Below are 13307 nucleotides of genomic sequence, written 5' to 3' on the forward strand. Positions count from 1 at the left end.
GCGGCATGAGTAGGCTGAATGGAAGCCTCCACAACGCCAACAAGGTGTGAATTGCCTTGCATTCATCCTTTGTTGCGAACTCTGAGTCATCTGGGTCACCTGAGGCCTGCTGGCAGTTGCAGACCCATGGTTTCTGCCCTGTATATTTCTGCTCACAGACACAGTTCCAGTTAATTTATGAATATTGCTAGCACTTGTGTGCTGAGAGATTTGTTTGATGTTATCACTGGTGGACATAAATGCCTGTGCTTTCGCAATGGCCTTACTGTGGGTCGGTGTCTCTACAGTCAAAAGTTTTCGTAGGATGGTCTCGTGGCCAATGCCCAGTACAAAAAAGTCTCTGAGCATTTGCTCCAGGTAGCCATCAAACTCACATTGTTCTGCAAGTCGCCTTAGCTCGGCGACGTAGCTCGCCACTTCCTGACCTTCAGATCGCTGGCACGGGTAGGACCGATACCTCGCCATCAGCACGCTCTCCCTCGGGTTAAGATGCTCACGAACCAGTGTACACAGCTCCTCATACGACTTATCTGTGGGTTTCACCGGAGCCAGAAAATTCTTCATGAGGCTGTAGGTCGGTGCCCCGCAGACCGTGAGAAGGACCGCTCTCCTTTTTGCAGCGCTTCCTTCTCCATCCAGCTACAATGTACTGGTCTAGCCATTTGACATTGGCTTTCCAGTCCTCACCCTCCGAGAACTTCTCCAGGATGCCCACAGTTTGCTGCAGCTTTGCGTTGGATTCGTATACTCGTCACCAGTTACTGTGTTCCTAACACAGATGAGACTGCACACAGGGAGGTTAAAGTAACAGTGACCTCAGTCTTTATTAAGACACTCCAGAGTGAGGAACAGACTTATATACAGTGCTCCCAAGGGATGCTGGGATCCCTTGGGACTTCAGGGGATGCGCTCCCTGGTGGAGGAACATGGGAGTGCATGCCTTTCAGATACACAACAGAAAGCATTTGCCTTTTGTTAAGTTCCTAATTCTGCAAATGCAATAGTGTGGGCGAGGTGGATTCCATTTAATGACCCGGCTGAAAACTAATGAAATTTGTTCTAACTGTGGGAGATAAGATCAAGTGGCAGCCAGTTCTGAGACTAGGATCTAAAACCATAAATAATCGGAACAAATTGTTTTGTCAGTAAAACTAAGGGTTCCTTCGAGATTGAAACAATATCGCTGTACTTTTGCCTGTGGGCAAGAATCCATTTTCTCTTAGGCTGCATCCCATTTTGCTTCTGGTATTTGGGCTTTACTGTGACTTGCCCCTTTGCTGGCAATTTCTTCTGACTGAGGCAGGCACTCCTTAAGCTAAGAGTTCCTCTCCTGGTCCTGAATGGGGGCCTGGCGTATCAGTGGCAGCCGGATGCCTAATAAAATGGCTTGGATCCTTGAAGAGGACTAATTAAAAATAAATACTTCCAGGATAATCCTCCTTGCTCATGACCAATTGTAGGTGCAGACAGGGTCGGGGTGGGGGCGGTGGCAGTGGGAAGCGGGGGTGGGTTGATGATGGTACTGGGATACGCCACCTCACAGGCAGACAGCAGCTGGGTGAATTTCTGCGAGCTTGGTGTAAGCAGATGTGAAAGAGCGCTTCGACTTGCCAGTCCCATAAAAAATTAGTTGTGGCCCCCCTCCCCCTCCCCCTCCCTGCCACTGGCGCTGTTACTCTGGCGAGGTTGAGTGTTGGAGGACACCAGTTGGCGTGATCCCATTGCAACTGCTGGGATCGCTGCCCGTGTAACTTAAGGTGCTCGGGATTGCTACAAGATTATAGCACCATCTATTAAAACATGAACTTTTCCGTTAATATTGAAGGTTCATTTTTTTAAATTACTATTTCGTGGGATATAGGCGTCACTGGCAAGGTTGCCATTTATTGCCCTTCTGCAGTTGCCCTGAGAAGGTGGTGATGGGCCTTGTTCTTGAACTACTGGTCGTGGTTTAATGTAACCGAGTGACTTGCTAGGTTACTTCAGGAGCCAGTTAAGAGTCAACCATGTTGGTGTGGGACTGGAGTCACATTTTGCCTCGACTGGGTAAGCAAGGCGGTTTTCCTGCCCTAAAGGACATTAGTGAATCTGTTGGGTGTGTAGTACAATCTAACAGTATCATGGTCATATTTACTGATGCCAGCTTTTTTATTGCCAGATTTTGACACTGAATTCAAATTCTCAAACTGCTATGGTGGGACTTGAACTCAAATTCTCTGGATTATTAGTCGAGGCCTCTGGATTGCTAGTCCAATAGCATATCAACTACACTGCTGTACACAATGATCTCATGATTAATTTATTTTCTTTTAAATTTAAAAAATGTTTCCCCTTCATGCTTGTGGTCTCCATGCAAGGGTGAAAAGATACTCAGGTGACTTGCTCCATGGTGAACAGCCAAGTCATAGAAACATAGAAACATAGAAAATAGGTGCAGGAGTAGGCCATTCGGCCCTTCGAGCCTGCACCACCATTCAATATGATCATGGCTGATCATGCAACTTCAATACCCCATCCCTGCTTTCTCTCCATACCCCTTGATCCCTTTAGCCGTAAGGGCCACATCTAACTCCCTTTTGAATATATCTAACGAACTGGCCTCAACAACTTTCAGTGGTCGAGAATTCCACAGGTTCACAATTCTCCGAGTGAAGAAGTTTCTCCTCATCTCAGTCCTAAATGGTTTACCCCTTATCCTTAGACTGTGATCCCTGGTTCTGAACTTCCCCAACATCGGGAATATTCTTCCTGCCTCTAACCTGTCCAATCCTGTCAGAATTTTACATGAGATCCCCTCTCATTCTTCTAAATTCCAGTGAATATAAGCCTAGTCAATCCAGTCTTTCTTCATATGTCAGTCCTGCCATCCCGGGAATCAGTCTGGTGAACCTTTGCTGCACTCCCTCAATAGCAAGAATGTCCTTCCTCAGATTAGGAGACCAAAACTGTGCACAATATTCAAGGCCTCACCAATGCCCTGTACAACTGCAGTAAGACCTCTCTGCTCCTATACTCAAATCCTCCTGCTATGAAGGCCAACATGCCATTTGCCTTCTTCACCGCCTGCTGTACCGGCATGCCAACTTTTAATGACTGATGTACCATGACACCCAGGTCTCGTTGCACCTCCCCTTTTCCTAATCTGTCACCATTCAGATAATATTCTGCCTTCCTGTTTTTGCCACCAAAGTGGATAACCTCACATTACACTGCATCTGCCATGCATTTGCCCACTCACCTAACCTGTCAAAGTCACCCTGCAGCCTCACAGCTCACACTGCCACCCAGCTTAGTGTCATCTGCAAACTTGGAGATATTACATTCAATTTCTTCGTCTAAATCATTAATGTATATTGTAAATAGCTGGGGTCCCAGCACTGAACCTTGCGGTATCCCACTAGTCACTCCCTGCCATTCTGAAAAGGACCATTTATTCCACTCTTTGCTTCCTGTCTGCCAACCAGTTCTCTATCCACATCAATACATTACCACCAATACCATGTGCTTTAATTTTGCACACTAATCTCTTGTGTGGGACCTTGTCAAACATGATGGTCCTTCATTTTTCTATCCTCTTAAGGGAAGCTTCTAGACTCCACTATCCACCTCCCGATAGTAGCACAGCTAACTTTGGGAACTCATATATTGGGGAATCAAGGTCAAAAAACCTGCATCCCAAGGATATTTGATGCTTCCTGTATGATGATAATAGGTTATATTAAATTTATTTAAAATTCCTTTGGTACAGTATGTTACAGCTCCAGTGCACTGCACCATTGCAGTGCCCCATTGGTTATGCTATTAGTATCTTGAGGGAAGAGCAGCGTGATAGGAAATGTTAATCCGACTGATATCAACTGCTCGGTGGATTAATTTTTTTTAAACAAATGTTTCAGGGTATAACCTTTAATTGGAAAACAGAAGAAGAACGAAATCAAATAAAGGCAGGGTGTGTAGGGTGTCAACATGGACCAACAGTAAGTAGAAGATCAGCTTCAATAACATATTCAAAATGCAGTAACAATGAAAAACAAATAATAGTGATTTGAGTAATAGGGAAATATTGAACACTTATTTTTGCCTACTGAACAAAACTTTCACAAACAAATATTAGGGTGAAAGAAAAATGTGCATTTATATAGCGTCTTTCATGACCTCAGGACGTCCCAAAGTGCTTTACAGTCAATGAAGTATTTTTGAAGTGTAGTCACTGTTGTAATGTAAGAAATGCGGCAGCCAGTTTGTGCACAGCAAGCACCCACAAACAGCAATGTGATAATGACCAGGTAATCTTTTTTTTGTTATGGTGATTGAAGGATAAATATTGGACGAGACACTGAGGATAACTCCACTGCTTTTCTTTAAAATAGTGCCATGGGATCTTTTATGTCCATTGGAGAGAGCAGACAGGGCCTCGGTTTAACGTCTCATCTGAAAGACGGCACCTCCGACAGTGCAGCACTCCCGCAGCACAGTACTAGAGTGTCAGCTTAGATTTTTATGCTCAAGTTTCTTGAGTGGGACTTGAACCCACAACCTCTGACTCAGTGGCGAGAGTGCTGCCACTGTGCCACGGCTGACAAGTCCATGCATGTTCTCACTGGGATTGTTAAAGGCTCATGAGTACCTTTGTAGGAGATCTTGCAGCATACTTTATACAGATAATCTCATATCTAACATGTACATCAACCACTGGCAGGTTTTGCTCGTCCATCTTTGTGCTATATACACATCTTGCTTACCATCCCGGAGCAGGATTTCATTCCTCTGTAATGCATAAAGTTCATTTATTCATCTCTGATTTTTGTTGATTGTGGTCTCCAAGACCACAAAACAGCTATTTTACTGTTAACCACTAGTTTCCAGATTGGACAGTAATTACTCATTTGATTAAAAACAAATTCTTCCATAACACAGCAAAGTATAGGTAGGTGTCTGTTGTGCTCAGAATTCTCAATGTCTAGTTAATCATGTATTTGTGTAACAACTTAAGAGACAATGAGCCACATTTTTCTAGCGAAATCTGTCTGATTTTTAAAGTCCAGAGACTGTATGGCAAGTGAAATTGGATGAGAAGGCCTAGTGCCGAAACTCCACCTCCACAAAATTGTCCATCATTATTTTCTTGTAGTGATCCTGACATAGATTGATTTTGCTTGCCCTGAGTCCATCACATGTAGATGATGGTGGTGATAGGTTGGCTCTGGGATTTCCCTTTGTTTCCAATTAGTTCCATGCCCAAGGAAACACAATCACTATACAAATCAGGTACATGGACCAACATGGAGTCCTAGAGGTAGGAAAACATAGTGAAGACTATTGCTTACATAGATGAGTGATCCTGCAGGACAGAAAGCCTGAAAGTGATGACCAACTGAGCCTGCCAGCTTTCATACAACTTTTCCACCCCTGCCAGCTCCCCACTGTCTGTTGTAGAGCATCCTCCTAATGCCTATTTAAGAGCCTGATGGTTACCATTCATCCACCCCTCGCACTTCTTTGCCACTGATTATAGTGCCCTTTTCCAATGCAAAGACTTTTTTTTTAGAAAGACTACTGACTAATTCAAAATTAACTCGTCTCAGGTATCTGCAGGCATTCTATTTTGATAATGCTTGCAGGTGCAAACTATGTAGCAATCATTTCATTTATCACTCAAACACTATCAAACTTTGGTGCCAGGAAGTGGGATAAGGTACAATGGAATGGTGGGAAAGGGATGTTAGTTGTTGGTGGGGGGGGGGGGGGGGGGGGCGGGGGGAGTTGGTAAGGTACCATGTGAATGATACTAATTGTTTATTCATCTCTTCAGTTACACTATGTAGACATGAAAGTGTGAAAGTGTGCATGCTAACTAAGAATCTTAAAGGCCGGATCTGCTCGGGTCTTCGTGCATTCACTTACTTCAACCAACCTCGTGAGGTCATCAAAATATTTATGGCACTATATTGCCAATTATGGTGGTGGAGGATGGGAGAGGGGGAGGATGTTGTCTGCCTAAGCCATTTCCCTCATTTAGCCTTTTCTGGTGCTTGCTGTCTTTGGTACTAAATTGCCTGACTCCACTTACCCCTATCTCTGCCAACATTACCTCCATTGCGGGTTCTGAGAATCTTTGATTAAAGCCGACATCCCTAATGCTGCTCCTCACTCTTCTGTTTATTCACTCTCTGCCCTTCTCAGGCAACGTTTTGAGCCAGCTTTTTTAAAATATTTGTTCTCAGGATGTGGGCATCGCTGGCAAAGCCAGCATTTATTGACCATCCCTAATTGCCCTTGAGTGGCTTGCTAGACCATTTAGAATCATATAAATTTACAGCACAAAAGGAGGCCATTTCAACCCATCGTGTCCACGCCGGCCGACAAAGAACTATCCAGCCTAAATCCCACTTTCCAGCTCTTGGTTCATATCCCTGTAGGTTATGGCACTTCAAGTGAACATTCAAGTACTTTTTAAATGTGGTGAAGGTTTCTGCCTCTACCACCCTTTCAGGCAGTGAGTTCCAGACCCCCCAACACCCTCTAGGTGAAGAAATTTCCCCTCAAATACCCTCTAAACCTCCTACCAATTACTTTAAATCTATGCCCCCTGGTTGTTGATCCCTCTGCTAAGGAAAATAGGTCCTTCCTATCCACTCTATCCAGGCCCTCATAATTTTATACACCTCAATAAGGTCTCCCCTCAGCCTCCTGTGTTCCAAAGAAAACAAACGCAGCCTATCCAATCTTTCCTCATAGCTAAAATTCTCTAGTCCAAGCAATATCCTTGTAAATCTCCTCTGTACCCTCTCTAGTGCAATCACATCTTTCCTGTATAGCCGTACTCTAGCTGTGGCTTAACTAGTATTTTATACAGTTCAAGCATAACCTCCTTGCTCTTGTATTCTATGCCTCGGCTAATAAAGGCAAGTATTCCGTATGCCTTCTTAACCACCTTATCTATTGGCCTGCTATCTTCAGGGATCTGTGGGCATGCACTCCAAGGTCTCTTTGGTCCTCTACACATCTCAGTATCCTACCATTTAATGTGTATGTTTGCCTTGTTAGCCCTGCCCAAATGCATTACCTCACACTTTTCAAGATTGAATTCCATTTGCCACTGTTTTGGCCACCTGACCAGTTCATTGATATCTTCCTGCAGTCTGCAGCCCTCCTCCTTACTATCAACCACACAGCCAATTTCAGTATTATCTGCAAACTTCTTAATCATACCCTCTACATTCCAGTCTAAATCATTGATATATACCACAAAAAGCAAGGGACCTAATAGAGCCCCGTGGAACCCCAGTGGAACAGCCTTCCAGTCCCAAAACACCCATCAACCATTACCCTTTGCTTCCTGCCTCTGAGCTAATTTTGGATCCAACTTGCCACTTTGCCCTGGATCCCATTTTCGTGACCAGTCTGCCATGTGGAACCTTATCAAAAGCCTTGCTAAAATCCATATGCACTACATCAAATGCACTATCCTCATCGACCCTCCTTGTTACCTCCCTTCAGAGGGCAGTTAAGAGTCAACCACATTGCTGTGGGTCTGGACAGTAGACACCTCAAGTCGCTGGAGAAATACCACCAACGATGTCTCCGCGAGATCCTACAATTCTCCTGGGAGGACAGACACACCAACATTAGTGTCCTCAACCAGGCCAACATCCCCAGCATTGAAACACTGACCACACTTGATCAGCTCCGCATTGTTCGCATGCCAGACACGAGACTCCCAAAGCAAGCACTCTACTCGGAACTCCTTCAAGGCAAACGAGCCAAAAGTGGGCAGAGGAAATGTTACAAGGACACCCCCGAAGCCTCCCTGATAAAGTGCAACATCCCCATTGACACCTGGGTGTCCCTGGCCAAAGACTGCCCTAAGTGGAGGAAGTGCATCCGGGAGGGCACTGAGCATCTCGAGTCTCATCACTGAGAGCATGCAGAAATCAAGCGCAGGCAGCGGATAGAGCATGCGGCAAACCTGTCCCACCCACCCTTTCCCTCAACGACTATCTGTCCCATCTGTGACAGGGATTGTGGTTCTCGTATTGGACTGTTCAGCCACCTAAGGACTCATTTTTAGTGGAAGCAAGTCTTCCTCGATTCCAAGGGACTGCCTATGATGAGGAGTCTGGAGTCACATATCGGCCAGACCAGTTAAGGATGGCAGATTTCCTTCCCTAAAGGACATTAGTGAACCAGATGGGTTTTAAAACAATCCGGTAGTTTAATGGTCACTGTTACTGACATTAGCTGTTTATTCCAGATTTATTTAATTAACTGAATTTAAATTCCCCAGCTGCTGTGGTGGGATTTGTACTCTGGATTACTGGTCCAGTAACATTACCACTACTGTTACTGTTCCCGTGGTCCTGTAAACTCCAGCAGCCTTTCAGCTGTATTTCCCTCCATCTCAGAAGCAGAGCACTAGTCAGGAGCAGGATTCCAATCTTAAACCTGCCCTGCTTATTAAATTAGCACCGACCACCCATCCACCAAGATAAAGGCTGATCGCGTTGGTAGGCAGAAATCCCGTTCTGCCATGTTTCCAGTGGGCCTGGGAAAATCCAGGCTCTAATCTCTAGATGCATTTGCTTCAAGATTACTTGTTGCAACTCATGAGGGTAAGTAAAAAGCTACAGAGTTAGTTGTACATATTGTTTGGATAATATTCAGAAAAATAAAATCCTTACCTTTATAGATTGTGCTTTGTGTTGCGCACTGGTAATTTGTTGTCCTTTTAGACATTCCATAGCTGATTAAAGAGTATCCTAGATACACAATACAAAACATAGTCTGGCTTATCACCTGGGATATTTCCAATAGCCTCAATGTGAAAGGAAGGTTACAAAGCCGATACTGTTATTCACTGTTAAAGCTCAAACTCCTTCAACATCAGAGTACAGGGTTAGTAAAATTACTACTATCTGCAATATAACATTTTACAATATATTCCTGATACGCTAACTTTTTGAAAAAAAAACTTTCAAACCGTTGAGTTTTTCACATACTAAGTCTCTCCTGTTCTCAGTTGCATCGAACACAAAAATAAAAACCTATTAGTAATCAGCTGGTGATTAAAGAACACAATTATTAAATGTTTAGAGTTTTGTTTTATTTTTAAAAATTTGTTCTGGGATGTAGGTGTCGTTGACAAGGCCATCATTTATTGCCCACCCCTAATTGCCCTGGAGAAAGTGGTGGCGATCTGCCTTCTTGTACTGCTGCAGTCCGTGTGATGATGATGGTGAAGGAACTCCCTAAATGCTGTTAGGGAGGGAGTTCCAGGATTTTGACCCAGCAACGATGAAAGAACAGCGATATATATTCAAGTCAGGATGGTGTGTGACTTGGAGAGGAACTTGGAGGTGGTGGTGTTCCCATGCGCCTGCTGTCCTTGTCCTTCAAGGTGGTAGAGGTCACGGATTTTGGAGGTGCTGCCGAAGAAGCCTTGGCGAGTTGCTGTAGTGCATCTTGTAGCTGGTACACACTGCAGCCACGGTGCGCCGGTGGTGGAGGGAGTGAATGTTTAAGGTGGTAGATGGGGTTCCAATAAAGCGGGCTGCTTTGTCCTGGATGGTGTCGAGCTTCTTCAATGTTGTTGGAGCTGCACTAATCCAGGTAAGTGGAAAGTATGCCATCACACTCCTGACTTGGGTCTTGCATGTGGTGGAAAGGCTTTGGGGAGTCAGGTGAGACACTCACCGCAGAATACCCAGCCTCTGTCCTGCTCTTGTTGCCACAGTATTTATGAAGTACACAATTACAACTAAGTAAATGATTAACACATGATTTCAACAAATTATATAAAATGGATTCTTTGTAGAAAACCTCTTTTCTTCCTCCAGGCTTCCATTGTGCCACCACTAGGGACTATGGAACTTTGTAAAGGCAGGATTACTGTCAGGTAGGATGCAAGATTTTCAATTTTTGTAGACCTTAAAATATGTTAGGAACTGTCGGGCTGATTTTGCCTCCCATTGGGAGTCGTACTGGCAGCCACTGAGGTGGACAATAAACTGTCTGGCTTTCTGAAACATGGGGATTGGGAGATTTTATCAGTCACCCGGCAAAACCCGGCAGGAAGTAGCAGCTGACCAATGGGTGGGTGCAGGATTTTGGGCGGCTAGAGGCGTTGCCATGGACGCAAAGGAATGGTCTTCTGTATTCAGGTAAGTAGTTGAGAGGGGCTTCGGGCGGACCTCGCACTTGACAGAGAGGATAATTCTTGTAGCCACAGAATTTATGTGGCAGGTCCAGTCTAGTTTCTGGTCAATTGTGACCCCCAGATGTTGATAGTGAGGCATTTGGCAATGGTAATGCAATTGAATGTCAAGGGGAGGTGGTTAGACACTCTCTTGTTGGAGACGATCATTTCCTGGCACTTGTGTGGCGCAAATGTTACCAGCTACTTATCAGTACAAGCCTAGATGTTGTCCAGGTCTTGCTGTATGTGGGCATGGACTGCTTCATTATCTGAGGAATTGCAAATGAAACTGAACACAGTGCAATAATCATCAGTGAACATTCCCAATTCTTACCTCATGATGGAGGGAAGGTCCTTGATGAGGCCACAGATGAAGAATTAATCATAGTGTATGAAACAGTGATGTGTGTGATCACAACTGCTGTAACGATGGAGGATGTCCTTTGGCCATTCTTACTGGAGTTTGCCATTACGACCCTTACATTCAGGGCTTTAATAATCTGTAATTGCTCAGCACATCTTGGAAAAAAGAAACTGCAGGCCGGCAGTGAAAGATTTATCTTCACTTACAGTGAAGATGAATTCTCTACCCCAAAGGGCTGTGAATGCTGAATCATTGAGCATATTCAAGGCTGAGATAGATAGATTTTTGGACTCTAATCAAGGGATATGGGGATCAGGCACGGGAAAGTGGAGTTGAGGTCGAAGATCAGCCATGGTCTTATTGAATGGCGGAGTAGGCTCTTAATTCTTATGGTCTTATAAGCAGTTGAAGATGGTTGGTCCTAGGACAATGCTCTGAGGAACTCCTGCAGTGATGTGCTGGGGCTGAGATGATTGGCCTTCAACAACCACAACCATCTTCCTTTGTGTTAGGTATAACTCCAGCCAGTGGAGAGCTTTCCCGATACCCATTCTTTCAAATTTACTGGGGCTCCTTGATGCCACACTCGGTCAAATGCTGTCTTGATGTCAAAGACAGTCACTCTCACCTCACCTCTGGAATTCAGCTCTTTTGTCCATGTTTAAACCAAAGCTGTAATGAGGTCTGGAGCCGAGTGGTCCGAGCAGAACCCACATTGAGCATCAGTGAGCAGGTTATTTCTGGCTCTCCTTCTGCAAAGATGAAACACTGGGAATTTCCACTGAGTGTTGAGCAGGCAGAAGCTTCACCTGTCCGTGAAAATGTGTGTAAAAGAGCTGTTGCGGGGGAATGGGACACCATCACCTGATAATTTCTTGCTGCTCCTGCTTCAAGTGACCAGGATGTTGGCAGGATGCTGGTAACTGGATCGAAGTAGGGACCTAAAATGGAGTCTCACGGTTGCTCCACACCATGATACGGCCTGGCACACTCCAGAATACTGCAGGCAGCCTCAATGATAATGACCATCTTTTAAAAGGTCAATTGTAAGCCGGATCCTAGTGACTTCAGCCCGACACAGGTTGTAAGGATCACCTTTGCATCCCCATCCTCGCAGCAAGCATCCAGGGTGTGCTCACATTGGCACAGGCACCCTTCTTTTTTATGTAAATGACCTGGTGCAGGAAAATATGGTGGGATCAGCCCCATCTCCAACTGATAGTGAAAGAATCCCATTTGCCATAGCTATGGTGGCAGAGTGGGATCAACGAATTTTAGGGCCATTTAGTTCCAACTCTAATAGGTCAGCAAGTTTATCCAGTGAGTAACTGAGCCATGTGGACTGGACTAATACCAGAATCAATCTCTGGTCTTGCCATATTAGCAAGTCTCAGTTAGGGCAGCAGTAAAAGTACTAACATTTACCTGAACACTTATTTGTGAAATTAACTTTAATGCTTATTTGGATGTAGAGTGAGGTCAGGACTTTGCTGAGCTGTGATCCCTGTTATAGATGCATAGCCTACTAATATTCCCCATCAAAGTCCCTATAATGTATAATGATTACCTCGGTGAGGACTGGAGGATGCAGGAATGTGTGGTGCCAGATCCCAGCAAAGAGTCGACCCAGGAGAGGAGGGGAGGAAAAATTGAAAGAAAATTGTCAAGACTTCCAAAACCTCCATGTCTAACTGTATTTTCTGTATTTAGGAAAAAATATCAATCAATATTTTAGAGTTAACATAGAATTGTTTAATTCTTAATATTGTGCATTTATATTGCATCTTTCACAATCTCAGACAATAAATTATTTTTGAATTATAGTCACCACTTAATGTACGGAAATGCAGCAGCCAATTTGTACATAGGAAGGTCCCAACCACAGAATTGAGATAAATGATCATATAATCTGTTTCAATGAGGTTGGAGGTGGAATATATGTTAGCCAACATGTTGGGAGAGCTCCCTGCTCTTCAAAAAATGCCACGGGACCTTTCATGGCCAACTAAGGGAGATCGGGCCTCAATTTGAGGATTCATCTGAAAATCAGCACCACTGATAAGAAGCACTCCCTTAGTACTACAGTGAAGTGTCAGCCGAGATTGTGTGCTCAAGTATGTGGAGTATGTCACAACCTTCTGACTCAGAGATGAGAGTGCTGCCACTGATGCTGACACATGTAATGTAGTGTAGATGCCTAGGTGATATTAGAATACTTGAGCTTTATGCCAATGAGCAATGACATTTTCCCTACTTTCAACCATATACGTATCAGAGTCCCCCTTTGGGCTATACTGTAAAAGAGTATAGCTTCCTCTTGCTCTTGTGGTGAGACAGACTCATGGAACCAAAAAGGTTTACAGTACAGAAGGAGGTAATTTAGCTCTTCATGTCTGTGCCAGGTATTTGCTTAGAGCAAGAATCAATATTGGTCTGGGATGTTGAATTTGCTACTGCTGGCAATGGAGGACTCTCTGGTCAACCAGCAACAGATAGCATTTTAACATGAAGATAAACCATGATTGGGTGATTTCTACAATACCATGGTTATCGTCATTTCCAGGAGATGCACAATTATACTGGATGGCATACCTTGTATGCGAAGGGTTGAATAGCTATAGTTGGTAGGTTTCTGTTGTCTAAATTGTAGTAACGTCTAAACTGTAGCTTTAAAAATAAAGAGGAATATACATATAATTCAGCATTACTGTAATAAAACTTGAAAATAAAAGATTACAAGTGCTTAAA

General features: G+C 44.1%; 1 long non-coding RNA gene across 1 annotated transcript in view; it reads left to right on the plus strand.

The window, feature by feature from the left end:
• The window catches only part of LOC139263347 (uncharacterized), a 59958-nt gene extending 50063 nt beyond the window's left edge, over positions 1 to 9895 (plus strand). The window contains exon 3 of the long non-coding RNA XR_011593128.1: positions 9837 to 9895. This is a non-coding gene — a long non-coding RNA (uncharacterized lncRNA). The remainder of the gene's footprint in view (positions 1 to 9836) is intronic.
• Positions 9896 to 13307: the final 3412 nt, after the last annotated feature.

This window comes from Pristiophorus japonicus, chromosome 4 (assembly GCF_044704955.1).
Source record: "Pristiophorus japonicus isolate sPriJap1 chromosome 4, sPriJap1.hap1, whole genome shotgun sequence".
Lineage (NCBI taxonomy): Eukaryota > Metazoa > Chordata > Chondrichthyes > Pristiophoridae > Pristiophorus > Pristiophorus japonicus.